The sequence below is a fragment of the Thunnus thynnus genome, chromosome 12 (genome assembly GCF_963924715.1).
Source record: "Thunnus thynnus chromosome 12, fThuThy2.1, whole genome shotgun sequence".
Taxonomy (NCBI): Eukaryota; Metazoa; Chordata; class Actinopteri; order Scombriformes; family Scombridae; genus Thunnus; species Thunnus thynnus.
In genome coordinates, this window is record NC_089528.1 from 7,747,924 (window position 1) to 7,767,184 (window position 19,261).

The following is a 19,261-nucleotide window of genomic DNA, read 5'->3' on the forward strand; positions in this document are numbered from 1 at the left end:
ACACCAACAAACACATTAAGCAGTATATGCACATTACACAATTTTTTTTAGAAGTGTGAAAAAACAAATATGCCCATATTGTATTAAAAACTGTATATGTGTGTCTTTTGTTTATAACAATGTATGTGTGTGTGTGTGTGTAATGGGAGGGTGTTGCTGCATATTATATTACATTAGCCTTTATATTACCTTGCAATAATAGACTGCTATAACCTGTTTGCTTTGTTTCATCCAAGAAAAGCACACAAAACACACATACACACCATGACACACTTACATTCATCTGAATCAGATATGTAGAAAGGCAGCAGTTAATCATATCTGATCATAGCATTAACATTATGTCAAAGCAGGACAACAGTCACTTAGTTGGTCAGTGAATTACCTAGATAATTACAGGATGAATATTAACAGTGTCAGTGAGCATATTAAATTGCAAGTGTGCATGCTGGAGAGCAAACAGGGCACGTGCACCCAGATGCTAGCTGCCTACCAGCTGGATCTCAGATGCAAAATAACCCAACAAAAGCCAAACGGAGCCCACAAGCAGAAGATGTTGCTGTCATCAGCAGCAGCTCCAACAGAGCAGAAAAATCAGGTAAAACACCTCGGCCCCTGGCCAAATCAGCCTCATTTAAGCCGCTACAGCAAGCGTAACATTTTCCAACACCTTAATAACTACAGAGAGAGCTCTCTTAACTCGCCTTATAAGTTGATTCCGTAGCAGGTTAAATACCTTATTTCATCAATCATGCATGGAATAAATCTAATCCATCAAAATTCAGCTTTAAACTTAATCTCATGACTTGGATCTGGCAACAATTTATTGTGTGCGGCTTGGACTAAAATTTAATGAGAAGAAGTTCATATTCACTCCAGGACTGGTGTATCAGAAACGTGCTGCACAAAATTGTGTTTTTTCTGATTCTATTCATTTCTAATTATTGCTTTTAATCCTTTTTACACTGAAGCAGTTCACAATCACATCAGTTCAGATGGGCTATGTTTCAATTTTGCTCAATTTTCTACTGAACCAAACTGAGTTGATAATTTTTTTTAAATGGAGTGTTAAATAGTGTGAAACAACTATTAGCATTAAGTACACAGTGCTTCTCAGTCCTGTTGCTAGGCAGATTGCCTTTAGGACATCACTATAGAGGGTTCTATAATAAAGGTTTAAAGACATCAACATGTAAACACCTCTGGGAATAATAATAAACCAATGATAACAAACAACTAACATTTATTCAAACCTGCAGTTGGTCCAGGAAGTAAAAGTATACTCAGTCTAAAAGAAAGCTCACTTCTCTTTACTCCAAGGTTTCATGACAAATTAATTCCTGTACGGTTGCTTGTAATCAGATACTTATTTTGTTATTTTGTAAAGCAGCAAGTTTGACATTGTTGCTGGAAAAAAGCATGATGTTCCAAACATCCCCATTACACAAGGCGACACTTGATAAATGAGATGTTGTTGCAGATAGTTATGGTACATTCCAGAAACCTAATTTTTAAACTGACCTTGTATATTATCATCTCCGGATTCTTTGCAGCAGATTTACCAGAGATCGAACACGTCCTTCTAGACTCATTTTCCGCTGTCAAATATTTGCTATACTCGGGCATTCCTTCCACTTGCCGGCCACTGGGCCCCTTTGAAAGCCACCTGTCCTTCATCTTCCAGCAGTTCCAGGCCAGTGCCTGCGCAGGAGTCGTGCCAGTGGCTGTGGCTTCTGTTGTCTCTCTCCTGGCCAGCTCACAACCAGCTCCCACGGTGAGGAAAGCTTCACAGCCTGGCCTCCAGGACCACTGCCCAAACAACACAAGAGGTTCCCTGTCAAATGAGCCCCGAGCCCGACAAGATGCAGCTGCAGATTTTGGGGCTTGGTGGAGCCAAAAGTGTGAAGATTTTGAACTTCGACCTTGTTTCACTTTTCTTAAAGGTGCAACATTCAACATTAAATTTTAGACTTTAACATAGACTAATCTGGGTTGTAAATGGAAATTAACAAGCTGCCACTACTGAGGTGGCATCTCACCTCTAATCCTATACAATAATGCTGTTGTTTTTGTAAAAGATTCAACCTTTTTAAAACAAATTTTGTCAAGAAATGTAAAATATAGAGATCCTGACTTCCAAAAAATGATCAGTTACCTCAAGCCTAGCCAGGGCTTTAGAAAAAACGAAACACTCAATTCCCCAAACTTCTTCTCAATTGAATAGTTTTCATTTTAAATAAAATCTTCATGATCCCTCTAAAACCACACTCTCTGCAAATATTTCCTTACCACGACTTAATATTGTTAAAATTTGTACTAAATGATGGTGTATTTCATCTGATTACTATTGTCAAAACCTGGCTCAAGGCTGGACCAAGAAGGGGAGACGACACATGAATTGTAACTAAAACAGAGATTTATTGTGTATAACTAAAAGATAAATGAAACTAAACACATCCAGAACCAAACATGGTGGAAGCCAGAGGAGAGAGGGAGTGACTGACTGCTACCAGCTTATATAGAAACCAGTCAGTCCAGATGAGCTGAATCTCCCTGACAACCCGACTCTGCCCAACAAGCTCCTGCTGAGAGAGGACAAGGAGTCTGTCCACAGAGGGTCGTCACACTATTAAGCAATTCATGGATTTCAAATTTATTAATTCATAATCCTAAATATGCAAATTCTGAAGAGGGCCGGCTAAGGCTTAATTACTACATAGAACATTAAAGGTTGGATAAAGCTTGAAATAAAGTAGTTGGGGCCATCCGACTTTCATCTAAAGGCAAAAGTGTTGATAGGCAATAATTATTCAAATGAGGATAACGGCACACACACTTGCATAGTCTTTCCTAAAAAGGATTCATAGTGTTACACTCATTTGTAAATATGAATATTTCCAATTGCTGTGTAAAAGGTTAGGCTGTGTAGCCCCCTCAATTCTGATGTTAGAAGGGTTTGGAGAAAGATGCTTTCAGATTCTGTTTGACGAACCGACAAGCACTACTTTGTTTGAAGCATACTGATTTTCTTTGTCTTTATAGCCAACATGTGGACAAGTTGGACTATTTTTCTAAAGCTTATGTCATAAACAATTTTTTCTGGTGTTTCAACACTGAATAACATCAGCATTTTCATAGGCTGCCTTCATCCGTCAAGAGGGGTTGATTGCCGACCATGGACAATCCAAACATCCTAGCTTTTACTGTAACATCGGAAGATACCGACCCGATATAGCATCGTAGTTTCAGCTGAACTTTGGAACGCATTTTTACACAGAACGAGAGATGTAGATTTTAGCCTCCATTTCTTACAATGTAAAAAGGCTCTGTGGGAATAGCTTCAGGGTCAGTATGGAGAGTAGAAATTGTTACAGCAACCAAAACCCATTTCTATGTACATATAGGCATGTCAGTATTGTAATAAGACAGACTTGGGAAAACCCAAACATATACTTTAAGCAAAACTGTTTTAAGTGAAATTGCATTCAGTTCGAGTAGCGCAATACATAAATTAGTTGGAGGATTAGCCTGTAATTACTGTGGTCCAATGAGACCATCATCGAAGTGGCGGAGAGCCTCAAGTAACATCTATGATTTATTTTACAAATTTTCAGGTTTGCTTTATGACACATAAGAGAAAGAGCCCAGAGGTCACTATTAATTATACAGAGGTGCTACAGCACACGTGTGTAGTGAATGGTGGAGTGTTTAACTGATGACTTGAAAACACAAGTTGAACCTAATATGGGTAGGTATAAATTACACAAATATGTCATTATTGTTATTAGCTGTAACTAGGCAGGATAATGTTCTTTTGTATATGACATTTCCTAAAATTTACATCTATTTATTTTTCTGAATGAGAGTACTTCACAAGGCTCTCAAAAAAGAGAAAAACCTGATGAATACATTGTAACTTTAAAAAAACAAGGAAAGTGAATACCTTTAGAAAAGCTTTTTCATCCACTATAAATAAATGAACATGTTCTTCAAACTGAATTTCGTAGTATTGTCTCACTATACATTGTTAATGTGTGAAATGTCTGGAAATGTATCCAGTGTCTGAAAATGTGTGATTTGAATATGTGTGTGGGCGTGTGGTGTCACCTTTGATCTTCAAGAGCACAGGCTCAATGTCAACCTGCCAGCTGATGGAAGGATTTTCTGCCTTTCTAGTTTATGTTCCCATAGTGAAGATTGTGCATCAGCGTGTCCCTGAAGGTGAGAGACCACACCAGAATATCAAGACAACAAAGAGTATACACATCTGCATTAATATCATAACGCTTATAAGGGAGGACAAAAAAAAAGCAGAAATACATCTGCACAATCCATCGGGACAAGCCTGCAAGAAAAGCCTGCTCATGAACAACGAAAACAACAAGAGCCAAGTGAGTGATAATCACTGTAATGATGATAATCACCAGCCATCCAAGCAGAGAGAAAATAAAGTTTGAACAAATTATATGCTGGTTAATTTTTTCCCCCCACCCAGCACACAGAGAAAATTGAGTTGGCAGTGGCTGAGCAGCTAACAATGATAAATTGTCCATACCTGCGATCATATTAACAATAATTACAGCATTAGTGTATTTCATACAGTGATGAAAGCGGCGTCCGTGAGCGGAATACAAAGTTACCGCACTCAAGGTGGAATGTGAAAGAGGATCTCTGTCGTCCCTCCATGTAAAGTCATTTTCCATCATGTTTCGCTTTCTCTTTCATCAGGGGCCGGTATTGTTTCGGCACTGCTCCGGCTGACAGAGTGTAATTTATAGGTGGAGCCAGACTTCCTGCCATCCACAATAAATTGGTCTCCATTTTCTGACATCTAGGCTTTTGGAAGTATGATTTCTTTGATCTTTTCAGCCTTACCAGACGTTTTCTGGTATTCCATTTTACATCATCACCCTCTCTGCCTCCTTCTCTCTCTTTCTTCTTATACTGTCTATCTCTCTCTCTGTCTCATCAAACTATCTGCCTCCCCCATTTTTTTTGCAATCCTGTCACTTATCTTTTCTTTATCTATCCTCTTTCTTATCTTCCAGTTTCATCTCCTTTTTCCTTTTGCTTCTCGCTGTGCCTCTGTCACTACCTCTAACACTTAATACTTAGCTGATGTTCTTTACTCAGTGTATATGGTGAATATCAATGTGTGTATTTCATTTTTTCTGCATATGAGTAAGAATATAAAGCCACATACACGTACATACATGTACACATGTGTTTAGGTCCTGACTTGTGTGTGCGTGTGTCCTTGGTTTTCCATATATATGCAAAATGATTTCCTGTGTGACAGGATGCGTGTTTTACAGGAATGGTTCAGCATTTTGGAAAATACGCTTATTTGCTTTCAAGAGTAAGATGAGATTGGTAAATGTCTGTGCACTGGAGCCAGGGGGTGATAGTGGCCTAGGATTGAATAAAGACTGTAAGCAGGCGAAAACAGCTTGCCTGGCTCTCCCAAAACTTCAAAAATACATGTTCCTGCATCTTTAAAGGTTACTAATTATACATATATCTCATTTTTTAAATCTGTACAAAAACAGAAATGGAAAGTAAAAATCCACACTTTGTGGTTTTAGGTGGAGTTTCTCTTGGCTAGCTAATTTGTTTTGAAAAAATCCCATGAAAAGACCAAAACCAATAATGTTTCGATCAGTCTCTCAATACAACTCGACATAAAGCTACAGACAGCAGCTTGTTAGCTTAGCTTAGCACAAAGACTCAAAACAAGTGGAAACAGCTAGCCTTGCTCTGTCCAACGGTTATGAAAATCTTCCTATCAACACCTCTAAATATCACTAATTAGCACTTCTTGTTTCATTTGTATAAAAAGCTAACAAACGTTTATAAGGATTATGCACCAGACTATTTCTTGGCTGGGACTGGTTACTTCCTGGAGTCTCCATTGTCTGCCAAAAGAGAGTCTGGCACATAACCTCATGTAAAACAAAAATTGTCACTATATTTATTAAATGGACTGCACTTATATAGCGCTTTCCTACCTTAATGGACAAAGCACTTTACAATTTTTGACTCTCATTCAACCATTCGGACACACACACTCACACACTGATGGCAGCAGAGGTAAAATGCAAAGCTCTAGCCTGACCATCAGAAGATACTTGAGAATTCACTTCAACACATGGACAGGACCCTCTCTACCCCCTGAGCCACAGAGACCCATCAGGAAATGTAAATGTAGTTAGTGGTTATCTGATTGGTATTTAATTGTTTTTGGACAACAGTAGAGCTCTGCTGTGGCACAGAGGAACAAGCTTTATCTATCAGGCTTGTTAGTAGGATCGGTGGCTGGAACTGTTGGAAGGCAATGTTGGAAAGTAATGTAACAAGTAATTATTACTAATTGCTAAGTAACAAATTGCTTCTGCCATCAAATGATAACCAACATATTTTAAATGAGTTATAAATAAGGAGAAAATGATTACATTTTTAAATAAGATATACTGTCAGTAGTGAGTGATCATATTTGAAAATCTTATGCTGTGTCTTTAGGCTTGGACTTACCACCCGTGTGTAGGTGTGTATGTATATGTATGTCTGTATGTATGTGTGTGTGTTTGTGTGTTTGTGAATATGACATAAGTGCATTCAACAGCATGCCAGAGTAATTCAACTGCACTGTCCGCTGGCACCTGATTCTCGGCTGACCAACCCCGTTGCACACATAAACAGTCCCACGCAAACGCATCTCTCACTCCTACTCCATCCACACACACACACGGATATTTCCCATGAAACCCCCCACACACACACACACACACACACACATATCCCTCCAACTCTCTCTCTCTTCAGCGCACCCTCCCTCTTCTTTTCATCTCCCTCGCTTTTCCTCCATCCACCAGATGGCTGACCCATCTGCTCCCCCTCTCCTTCCCTCACTCTCCACCTCCGTCTCCCTCTCTCCCCCACTGCTCTGTGCTTCATGTGGTAGAGATCCAAGTTCTGTATGCACAGGACCCTCAGTTCCCTCCGACGCTGTGCATTCACTGGGGTGACTCGCTCCCCTCTTACACGGATTGTGTGTGTTTGCGCGCATCTGTTTGGTTGCCAGTTTCTGTGTGTGTATGCCCACATTTTGAAGCCATTTCTGACAATGGTTCTTCTTGAAAACTCATGTGTTTCCTTCTGTGTGTGTCTGTGTGTGTGTATGTTTGCATTTGTGTACACATCTGCTTAGGTAGCCAAATTTGTCTGTGTGTCTGTGCAGCACATCCACCATCTGTTAGTGTATTTATGCATTTGGGGGGTGTTTGTCTGATTACAGACTAAAATGTGTTTTCACTTGAGAGTGAAGTGTACATGTAATATTTGTTTTTGTCTCAGCATTGATTATCCTGCTTTATCTGCTTGCCAAAAGCGTCAAGGAAAACTACGGTTTATTGCAACTTGGGTTATATCTTCAAAGTTTTGGCCATTATGATAACGTTCTATTTAACAAGCTGAGATTTGATAACAAGGGAACATCATGAAATAAAAAGTCAGCCGAGGCAAGAAATATGAGCAGTCAGAAAATCATAAAGGTTTCAAACAAGCCAACAGTTAAGCCAAATTTTCTAAACTATGTTATCTAGAGGTAATACAGATAGTGAGAGCACACAAAAGTTTGGTAATAATCCCTTATTGCACAGGAAAACTGTGTGCCTCTAGCTCAGTTGGACCATGAAATCAGTCTGTAAACTGTGATGGAGGTTCACAATGGCTTGGGTAATAATTTTACTGTTTGCCTTTGTTTTCTCTTCCAACAAAGTTTGGCTAACCTCGCACCAGTTTGTGCCTCTCATGTGTTACAGTTTGATAACAAAGCTTAAGTGTCCAATTTTCTGAAAAATAAAACCAGAAGGCCATTTAACAACAATAATCAAAGTCTCTAGCCATCTGGACGAGAAACTATTCTGTTTAACCTGTTTCCTGAGCTGTGACTCTTTCCCCTAATACAAACAAAATTGATACTTGGAAATGATATATGGCATATATGTGAACATGAAAACAATTTAAAATGTCTATTAGTTGTATTTGTCTGCACTGATGTCATTCTCTATTACATTTATATTTTCATTTTGAAGATATGTCATTTCCACCTACCTGGATAGGAAATACAGTTGCAACATGGGAAACAGGTTAGTCTTTCAGGACCCTAGAAATGCCTTCAGAATTACCTCACCAACTGCAATATGTGTTGTTAAATTACCTTATAGGTTTTTCAAAAATTGCAGGTATTTATTTTCAGAAAAACTGATGCTTACTCTGTGATGCCAATGTAATGATAATACATGAGAGGCACAAACTGGGGCTAGGCTATCCAGGGAGTCTGTTTAAAGTGGTTGTTTAAAGTTGAACAACTAATAAACACGCATGAAAGGGGTTGCTCGTAGTGATGAACCCACAAAGAATTATCACAACTCTGCAGTTCCTTTCAGCTCTATAGAGGATTTCAGCATCTTTAAGCTAATTGTTTTGGTTTAACTGTCTACAGCTTTGCTGTTTTGATTCATTCTCACCGCTCTCATCTGCATGGTTTCTAGCAGAAGCAGACAGCTGTTTTCAGTGAAAAAGCTCTATAAACCAACTCTATGCTACGTGCCAGCACCAAACGGCACACGGACAAAGTTAGTGACCAGCTGGTGAACATACAGTAATACCAAGCGGTTAAAGATTTTTTTTAAAAAGGGCCAGATAAAGAGTCAGACATTTCCCTGAGTCTTGAGATGGTGGAGAACAAAATAGAGCTAAAAGGAGAGTGAATACTGGACATCAGGTGGCCAGAAATATGACTGAATGCTAATGTTGCTTAACTGCTAGATATGTAAATATGCCATGCTTTTTGCTAACACGTTTGCCAGATTACTTTAATGTCATAATATGTAAGTGTTGTATTTACAGCTTGTTTCCACTGCCCCCAAGTGGCCAAATCAATGAACGCAGGTTTAAAACCTGTTTATTGTTATCCTCCGCTGACGTGGTTTCTAGTCTTCCTGGGGTCCGTTCGTACACACAAATATATTCAGGACAAGATCTACACAATAACAGTAATTGAAAAACTAAAGTTGCAAGTGGAATATAAAATTAAAATAATTAATTGCAGTCAGTTTAAATAGATGTTAGATGTTTATATTACACCATATGAATTTATATATATTTGACTTGCAGTTTGAATCTTTATGGATTAGAAATGTATTTGATGTTGGTTGGTAAACAGTTCCAGTCTGAGGATGCTCTGTATAGTACAGTACCTTTCAAATCATTTGTTTTTGTTCTTGGAAGACATAATTAACCCTTCTTAGTTTTCCTAGTTAAATGTTTTACTAGGAACGATGACTGGATGATCATCTGTATGATTGTCTGACTACTTATTTCTTGCCAGTCTAACTATTTTTTGGAATGTCAGCAATTAACTTGGTGAATAGTGTTACCATAACCAAAAGAAACTGGTTAATTTCTATTGGCTATTGGTTATAATATAAACTGGTCCCAAGTTGTAATAAACCAAAATATTTCTTTAATGTTTCCTCCACTCGAGAAAGGAATGAAGAGCACTGTAGTGCTGCCCTGAAGGCTCAGTGGTAGCTCTACCTGCTTCTGTGTGTCTCAGTCACCATGACCTTGCCTTTACAGATAGCTAATGGCATGCCAAGAGACATTTGACTGACAGGTGGGCAAGCACGCAGCACTCTTATACAAACAGAGATTGACACACAAACATGCAGACACACATTTACTAAGCCCACATGTGGATGGATAGACACAAACACATGTAAGCACAAACACACGAGCCATGAGGCAAATTCAGGCACAGAGGGAGATAAACGCCATAAGCCTGAGGAGGGGAGTGATTGCTTCACACATGTGGCAAGAGTCAACTAGGAGAATAACAGGGAGGGGGGGAAAAAATGGCAAAGCAGACAGTCTGACAGGCATGCTGGACAATCACACAGATGCACAGATGGGAAAACTGACAGACTGACAGACTGACAGACAGACTGATATTTTGCTATGCAAGCCCCTGCTGCGTTACCCTGATACGAATATCTATGCACAAGCACAGAAACAGCATGGAAATGAAAAACAAACTGAATTTTGACATTTTCAAAAAACCCACATACACCTCAACTTGCACAAAGCCTATGCATATCAGATGTGGAGACAGTGATATTTGGTTTAGAGACAGAAGAGCTATGTCACAAAATGTGATCGCAGTCTTTTGAAAGAGACGAGTGGGAATAGAGAGTGCAGTGATGGGACTTTTTCCTCAGATGTTCAGCTAGTTCAAATATTCAGTAAAGGACAGAAAGCAAAGTACATACACAGGATGAGAATCATCCACTTTTAACATCTGTGGACAGGCGTGGATGGTAGACACACACTAGTTCTGTGTGTATTTATATGTGCTTGTGTGTCTCAGTTGGTATTAGGGACACACCTGGCAGAAGCAGCCTGTGCTCGGAGACCTCAGGTGTGGCGAGACAATGCTGAGAATGGAGGGAGGGAAGGAGAGAGGGAGAGAAACAAGGAGGTCACAGGGGCCGCTATGGGCACCAGGTCAACTGTATTCAAGTGGAAGACCATCAGAAACCCGCATCCCCCGATGGACAAGATGAAACCACACGGAAAATAGGGAACGGCGGCCTTGATGCCGTCCACTTGCACGCACGCAGCATGCACAGATGCTACCCTGCACATGCACATACTCACACACCATCCACCACACGTAAACAAATTAGAAAGACTACCACAGGCAAAAACAAGTGAGCAAAATGCATCCCACATGTTAACAAGCATCATAATGCTCTACAGTGTAGCTCACAGTTGCCACCAACTCCTCTCCATTGTTCTATCTCGTGCCTGGGGTCTTGGCAGCAGACAGCAGAGGAAAGAGGAAGAGGAGCAGTTGGGTTATGCACGCCGGTCAGATCGCCTGCCCTCTCCTCTCATCTGCTGCTTTAACCCTTCATTAATCCCACGCAGTGAGTTTTTAACCCCTCGTCGCCTGTGCCTGGCGAGCACCGCGGCATCTCGCTCCTGAAATTCCCTGCAGAGGCCATCAGAACCAATTAGGCGAGATGAAAGCCTACGCCAAAGCAGACCCGCCACATCACAGGCGGAGAGGAGAGATTACCAAGAATCAGGTGAGAAGGGAAAACAAGCAAACAAACAAATTTAATTTAAGGCTGCAAATCATTGTGATATTTGCAGATTGAGAGGAGGGACAGACAATGAGAAGTAGAGTTAGTTAAGATCTCAAGGCTGTTTTTTGCTTTCTCTTTTTTTCTTCTTAGTTCAACAGAAAGCTTACATTTATTTATGGGAATAAGACAGGATACAATAACAAGCAAAAGGTTAAGATAAAGAATGAGAGAATAAAAGGGTTTATATCTATTTTGACAGAGGATAAGGGGTACAGTCCTGAAAAAATATATATTTATGAAACGAAAAAGTATACAAAAAGAAGTGTTGCCACGCTCAGAGGTGAGAAAAACACTTTAATGTTTTATGTTCTGGGACAGCGGCGGCACAGCTTACTGTGTAGGAGACACTGTATAAATACACCTGAACAGTTTTACAAGGTTGTGCTGAGGAACAACAATGCACCGCAACAGAGAGACACAGTAGTAAATATCCACAACAAGCATCGGTACTGGAAGACCCTCCCAAAGCAATAAGAAACCCCGCTACTGAATAGTTAGATGAAGGGTATTGTAGTAACAAGCACTATAGGGATTACAGGCAAAAGCAAAGCAAAGACTAGGCTTACTCTGATATGTTTTAACAAGAGAAAAAAGGGGAGAAAACAGCAGAGCTGGCTTGGCAGAAAAAGACAGGATGTGGATGAAACAGAGCAGACACAGCAAGAATTTTAACATCTGGCAAAGACAACAGTGGTGTCTAAAAGAAAAAGCCATAATTAAATATTCTTAGATACATTTTTATATTAATAACAAGCAATGTAAAGTGATATTTTGTAATTTAGTGTTGCCAGAGCAAGAGTTCTTTCTTTCAAGGAGCATCAGAGACATGCCCCGTACTCAAACCACAACATTGCTCAATATCTTTGCTGTGGTTAAGTCTAGTCCATTGAGGCCACTGTGGGTGGAGTAATTGGTATCTCTGCATTTTATATGATGGGTTTCTACCTTTATAATAGTTATGTCAGTGTAAAATGGTGAGTTGAGACAGAACATACTGGCTGGAAATGTTATTGCTATATTTTGTGGGTTTGGCCACTTAGCCGCAAAACAAGAAAAATACACCAGAACAACTAAATAAACCCAGAAATCAAAGGACACTGCAAACAGGCCTTTTTTTTCTGAGCAAACATTTTGACTCGTCTTGGCATGAGAAGCCCAGGTGGGACCTATCACATTAATGATGGCTCTGTTCCACTGGTGTCCCAGTATGCCACTGGCAGGGAGTCACTGGATGGCCCTGGAACTGGCACACCAGAATGCAATTCAGTTATTATTAATGTTACACATTACACCTGTGCTTTCCCTGCTGTGACATGTCAAAATATCTGCTCTGAAAAAAAAGGCTTGCAGACTCTTCTATCAGTAGACATTGTGAATCATCACACACGGGCATGACTTACAACATAATCGACGACTGCGTATCATTGGGTGTTCCAGTTCCAGCACTCTACTGTTGTGCATGTTGGCTCTCTGGCATGGCATACTGGCATACTTGAATAGGCCAGAGCGATTAATTATATTAGTTACACCTGTGCTTTCCCATGATTTGAGAGAAAGGTAATGCCATTGGATTAGGTTTTTTATCAACATAATACGGAAATGTTTTAAATTAACATTTAAAAAGCAGAATGTTCATTCCATACGAATTAGAAAAACATTCATAGATATTATTTCATTTATTCATTCATTCATTTCAATATTTTACCAAAACCACAATCTCACCTGCCCTTATCCAATGTGCCTTTGTAGCCCTAAGGTAACCACACATAGGACACAGGATGTGAACCTCAGTTTCTAGTGTCAATAACATGCATTTCCATCCACCTGTTTTTGTTCACATTTTCAATCTGCACAAATAAAAACCTGTATGGAAATGCTAGAAATTTGAAGAAATCCCAAAATATCACAAAAACGTTTTTACACTTGGTTGAAGTGGAAAATTTGGTGTATCGATGAAACCAAATGCGACAAAATGCAATGAGCAAATAAATCATGACATACGAGAAACAGATATCAAATGGAGCTTCTGCTCCCTGAAGAAAAAGTTTAAAAAATAGCAGAGAGCAAAAACATCGGATCTGTGTGGAGCGATTAAGAGACTGTAATACTCCTCAAATTAATACATGAAACAATCATAAATGCCATATTTCCATCATGTTTTCTAAATTGTTTTTCACCGTTTGAGGTTTGACTGCCTCTCTATTAATTACATCATCTTGTTGCCCCTGACTGGAAAATTAGAGCAACCAGCTGTTTTACTTCAAAATTCGCATAATGGAGGTGCATGGAAATGCGCATTAATTCGAATTTAGCCCATCTTCTGGAAATTCAATTAAAATTTGTTCTCCATTTGGATGGAAAAACAGCTTCTTCTGCTTTGCATGTCCATCATCCATCCACCACCTCCCTGCAAATTTTGTGCTGCACAAGAACATGACACTGGAACACATGTTCAAATTAACGTAATACAGCAGTTAGTTTTGTGGTGGATTTTTTCTTGAATGACATTTTGAGTCGTGAGTTGTATCCCAATTCCATAATAAATACTAATTCTAACACAGTTTTGAGTTTGTACCGCTTTCACACTGAAAAACTGAAATTATTTATACGGAAATTTATCAGTATGCATATTAAATTTGCTTCATTTTTGAGTGTGCTGTTGATGGACACTATCACCCCACAATAAATTGCACAAAGGAAATGGAGGAGCTGCTCACAGCTGGAAATAATTTAAACAAATTGCAGATGGTGTCAAGACAGCTCCAGGAGAATCTCAGTAAACAAACAATATATTATTAAAACTTTGGGAGGAAAAAATTGCCTCCTCTTTGTTGAGTTCAGTTGGCAATACATTTCTGAAGTCACATTTTGACGGACTTCTGTTGGTGTACATCATTTCAATTTCTTGTATACTAACAGTAGGGTTGTTAACCATGTGCCATAGAGGGCCATCTGTATGCAAGTTTCCGTTCTGATCAAGGACCCACTAATTAGCACTCCTTCAGGTAGAAGGGAAGAACTCATCAGTGAAGACACCTGCTGAAGTGATCCGTTGGAATGAAAACCTGCAGACTGTATGCTCTCTATGGCATATGGCTGGCCACCCCTGCTTTAGGACATATCACTGTATGGTATAAAGATGTAGTGGGCTTCATTTCAAAGTCACCTTCGCTGAGATTGGCACCCTAGGAGAGGAGCTACGTGATATAGAGCTACAATAACTCTACTAGCAAAAAGGACATTACTTGTGACTTACACATTAACTATTTTCCCTGACTTATGAAGAATAAAATGTAAACACAGTTACACCAGTTATGTTGTATGCATGTGAAGTTTGGAGGTTTCAAAAAAATAGATATATTGGAAAAACTACAACTCATATTTCTTAAAGGTGCAGTGTGTAGAAGAAGAAATGGAATATAATATTCAAAGGTATGTTTTAATTAGTGTATAATCACCTGAAAATAAGAATCATTGTGTTTTTATCACCTTAGAATTGGCCCTTTATATCTACATAGGGAGCGGGTCCTCTTCCACAGAGGCCACCATGTTGCACTGCCATGTTTCTACAGTAGCCCAGAATGGACAAACCAAACACTGGCTCTAGAGAGGGCCACTGTAGGTTCTCCTGCATGCTTTAAAGGGGAGGGAGGATTCAGTTGGTTGCAATCTGCAATTTCACCACTAGATGCCACTAAATCCTATACACTGGACCTTTAAACCAGCTATCTTTGTTTAAAATAATTTTGTTATTACAATCAGATAAGCCAAAAGTTATTTGTAAATTAGGTGCCTTTTTGAAAAATGTACTTCCATTGTTTATGTAACATTTGTTGTACTTAAGCCATGCTCTGTGCTATTGTTTTGTTATTATTGTGTGTTCTGTTTGTGCTCCATACCATGTGATCATGGTCTTGAGTAAAAAAAAAAAAAAAAAGAAAAGACATAAAAATAGAGACTACACTGTACAGCATATGAATGTGTAACAGTGTTTACATTTGCTTCTGAGGGAGGCCTTTTCATAGAGGTGTCATACTGTGGAAACCACAGCTGCAGCTAATAAAATTAATCATAGGTATATTTGATTGCATTTTTTTCAGTATAATCTAAGTGCTTGCCATACTGGCTCACCTAAATCAGACTTACTCATTAGTAGCATCATTATTTTATAAGATACAGCTGTGTCTTCCTTAAGCAACACCCTTGAACTGCCATCAAAATATTAAAAGTTGTTATACTACAGAAATGAATGAGTGAGCATTGAATTAAGTGATCTAAGTCTTTATTATAGGGCTTAAAAACACACTATGAAATGTTGTTCTTGTTAGGCAACAAGTCTGTCATTAGTAAGAGGACAGTATATGGGATTGTGTCTTATCCGCAGCTTTGTTGCAGAGATTTTTCTATTCAATAGAGCTACTTTGGCTAATCAAAGATGTTGCATTATTACTCGTGGGATAGCCTGTTCTCTCATTATTTGTTCATCTCCCTAACTTTCAACCAGCAGTGTAGTGTTTATTCTCTTTATAACTGTGGATAAAGTCTTGCAATAATCGTCTTGATTTCATGGGAAATCCCTCTACTTATAAAGAGAAAGCTTTCCTGTTGTAACAAGATAGTGTGACAATTATTTTTTTCACTGTGTCAGCTCTGCATTGTTGTACTCTTGGCATTAAATTTTAAAAAAGATCTATAGGAAGTGCAGACAAGGGGATATTCAGTGATGTCAGTTCCAAGCAATGCTCACTGTTTTTTACAGTGCATTCTGGAGATTTGCTTTGTTGAACATCAAGTGCACTGGAGAAATTTTGGTATTGGAAAATAGTTGACTCTTTGGACGGTTCACCTACTGAACTGAACTCTCAGACCACATTGCCATTTGTACATTTGGTAGTTTCACTGAGACATTTTCTTCAGTAGATGTTCCCATGGAAATTGTTCACAGTGTTTGGATTATCCGGAGTAACAGGGGAAGCACAATATTTTTTTTATTTAGCTCTTTTATTGGGGAGACAGCAAAAATTTCAGTACTCCTCCTTGTACTACTACTGTATATACATTAGGGCTGTCACTTTTCAATCAAAATTCATACAACTGTTCAAATGTGGAGGAAAAAAACAAATATTTGATCTGAAATTATCTCTCTGACTTTAAAATTCATAGTATGAGTTACCAATGATCTCAACTCCTCAACTCCTAGCTTTTTAGAACTTTAATGGAAAAATTCTTCATATCGGTATGGTAAATATAAAGCTGCGGTGAAAAAAGTAGTAACGCCTGCACACATAATCCAAGCCACAAAATTTATTCAGTTAGGACAACATCCTACTCAGATCTTTGCCAGGTCAAAATATTCGTAAAAATGTATACTACACCCATATATACAGTATACATCCATGCACACCAATAGTGTGACAAGCTCTGTGATGACAGGTGTGGTTAACCATCCAACTCGCAATATAAAGTTACAGCCATCAGACGGAAGCTTAATTTAGCATAAAGACTAGAAACAGGTTTTTAAAAAATCAGCTCACTAGTACCTATAAACCTCATTAATCTTTGAATCTCATTTGTTTAATCCATTCAAAAAAGTGTAAAACCAACAATTTGTGACTTTACAGGGTTATGTGCTTGACTATTTCTTGGCTGTACACAGTGACTTCCTGGAGTTCCTGCTGGTTGCCTGGCAATCTCAAAGACTCAAGAAATTGTTGTTGCACTTCGATTTTTGTGCGTATTAAACAATCAAGATATAATGATTTTTTTTAATCATTGGACAGAACCAGGCTAGCTGTTTCCAGTCTTTACATCAGGTTAAGTTAATTGACTGATGGCTCCAGCTACATATTTACCATAAAGACAAGAGAGTGGTATCAATCTTCTCAGCTTACACACTGCAAGAAAGCAAATAAGTATATTTTCCACAATGTCAGATTTATCTGCATTGTCCAAGGAGGGTTCAATCAAGGGCAACTGGACTTGGTTATAAATACTTGAAGATGTTTTACCACTCATCCAAGGGGCTTCTTCAGTTCTAACTGAGTGGTGGGGAGCCCCAGGTATTTCACCCTTGTGGGGTCGTTATCAGGGCCATTGATACCACTTGGTTCGTTAGTGCTCCTGGCTGTTGTAATGGCAGTCATTAGAGTCGCTAGTGTCGTTAGAGTCACCTGAGGCCAAGTGTAAATGACAGTCGTTGGCGTTGTCACGTGAGGCCAAATGTGAGTGGTTGTTAAGTCTCTTGGGAAGGGATGAAAGGACAGCATTGTAGGTGAGGGATAACTGGTGTCATAGACCTCCTCCTCTGTTGAGGGATGGTTTCTCTACTTGGACGTAGATGGCCTCCTTCACTCCTCTTTTAAACCATCTGTCCTCCCTATCCAAAATATGTACGTTGGTATCCTTGAAAGAGTGTTCCTTATCTTTCAGGTGTGGGTAAACTGCTGAGTCTTGACCTGCAGAGTTGGCCCTCCTGTGTTCAGCCATGCGTTTGTTCAATGGTTGTCTAGTTTCCCCAATATACAAGTCTGTGCATTCCTCGCTGCATTGGACTGCATACACTAGATTGCTTTTCTTGTGTTTGGGTGTGTGGTCTTTCAGGTGGACCAGTTAATGTCTTAGTGTGTTGCTGGGTTTGAACAAAACAGGGATGTGGTGTTTGTTGAAAATCACCCTGAGTTTCTCAGATACACCAGGCATGTATGGCATGACAATGTTGTTGTGTTTATTCTTCTTTTCTTCACCACCCACAGTGTTGCTGTTCCCCCTGGATCTTGTGGCTGTTTTAAAAAAAGGTCCAATTAGGGTAGCCGCAAGCTTTAAGTGCATCCTTCAGGTGTTTATGCTCCTTCTCTTGGGCCTGGGCACTTGTTGGTACATTACCAGCTTGGTGGTGCAGGGTCCTAATAACTCCTAGCTTACGCTCCAATGGGTGGTGAGAGTCAAAGAATAGGTATTAGTCTGTGTGTGGGGGGGTTTCCTATATATTCCAATTTGGAGTCCCCTTCAAAGTGTACAGCACAGTCCAAAAAGGCCAATCTGTTGTTCCTGACATCCTCTTGTGTGATCTTGATGTTATTGTCCATTGAGTTAATGTGTTAATTTTGACCCATGTGTCATCTACATAGCCATGCGTTTGTCTGTAACCCCCGTACCTGTTGTACTGGAAATAGGTGGTGCAAATCTGGCCTGAGCAGAGGTTGGTGTTATTGTTAAGGGTGTTTTCCTGTAGCAGTCATTTCCTTATGGTTTCCATTGCCTCCATAGTGAGATACATGTAAACAATGAGGTCATCAAAGGACATCACGGTTTCATCTAGGTCCAGTTTCAATCCTTGAACCTTGTTCACAAAGTCCATGGAGTTTTTAATATGGTGAGGAGCGTTACCAACCAAGGGGGCTAGGATGGTAGATATATGTTTGGCAATGTGGTACAACCAAGTCTACAACCAAGTCCAGTTGCCCTCAATTCAAACCTTCTTGGATAACCATGACCTGGATAACTGAGAATCTTCACAGACATCGTATCTGCATTGCTCTACATAACAATAGGGTAAATGATAAAGAGGTTATTTAACCACGCTAGCTGCATGGCCCGAGGGATGTCAATGTCAGTCAGTTGGTCAGTCTGTTCACTACTTTTGTTCAGACTGATATGTGTCAAAAACTGTTGGATGGATTCGATTCGATCTCAGAGACTATTGGATGGATTGTCATGAAATTTGGTGCAGATACCTATGGTTCCAGGAGGATGAACCCTGTTGACATTAGTGATCCCCTTACTTTCCCTTCTAGTGCCACCATGATGTCGACATTTGTGGCTCTCCGTGAAATGTTTCTACAGCGAGTGGATGGATTGCCATGAAATTTGGTGCAGACATATTCCCCCCAGGATGAACTGCAATGACCATGGTGACCCCCTCACTTTTATCTAGCGGTGTCATCACATCAAAATTTTGTCAAAATTCTTTGGTTTATGACCAAATACCTGCAAAATTCATGCCAACACACTAGATTGACATGGTGAACATGGTAAACATGAACTGCGAA

General features: G+C 39.5%; 1 long non-coding RNA gene across 3 annotated transcripts; it reads right to left on the reverse strand.

Annotated features, from left to right (window-relative positions):
• Positions 1 to 1,289: 1,289 nt before the first annotated feature.
• Positions 1,290 to 13,746, reverse strand: LOC137193706 (uncharacterized). 3 transcript variants are annotated; one of them, XR_010930886.1, is made up of 3 exons: positions 12,614 to 13,742; positions 4,108 to 4,215; positions 1,290 to 1,809 (listed from the first exon to the last, which is right to left on the reverse strand). It is a non-coding gene; the product is annotated as an uncharacterized lncRNA (long non-coding RNA). The 3 variants fall into 3 exon arrangements; XR_010930887.1 differs by lacking the exon at positions 1,290 to 1,809 and adding an exon at positions 2,199 to 2,582 and having other exon boundaries at positions 12,614 to 13,746; XR_010930885.1 differs by lacking the exon at positions 1,290 to 1,809 and adding an exon at positions 2,199 to 2,585 and having other exon boundaries at positions 12,614 to 13,745.
• Positions 13,747 to 19,261: the final 5,515 nt, after the last annotated feature.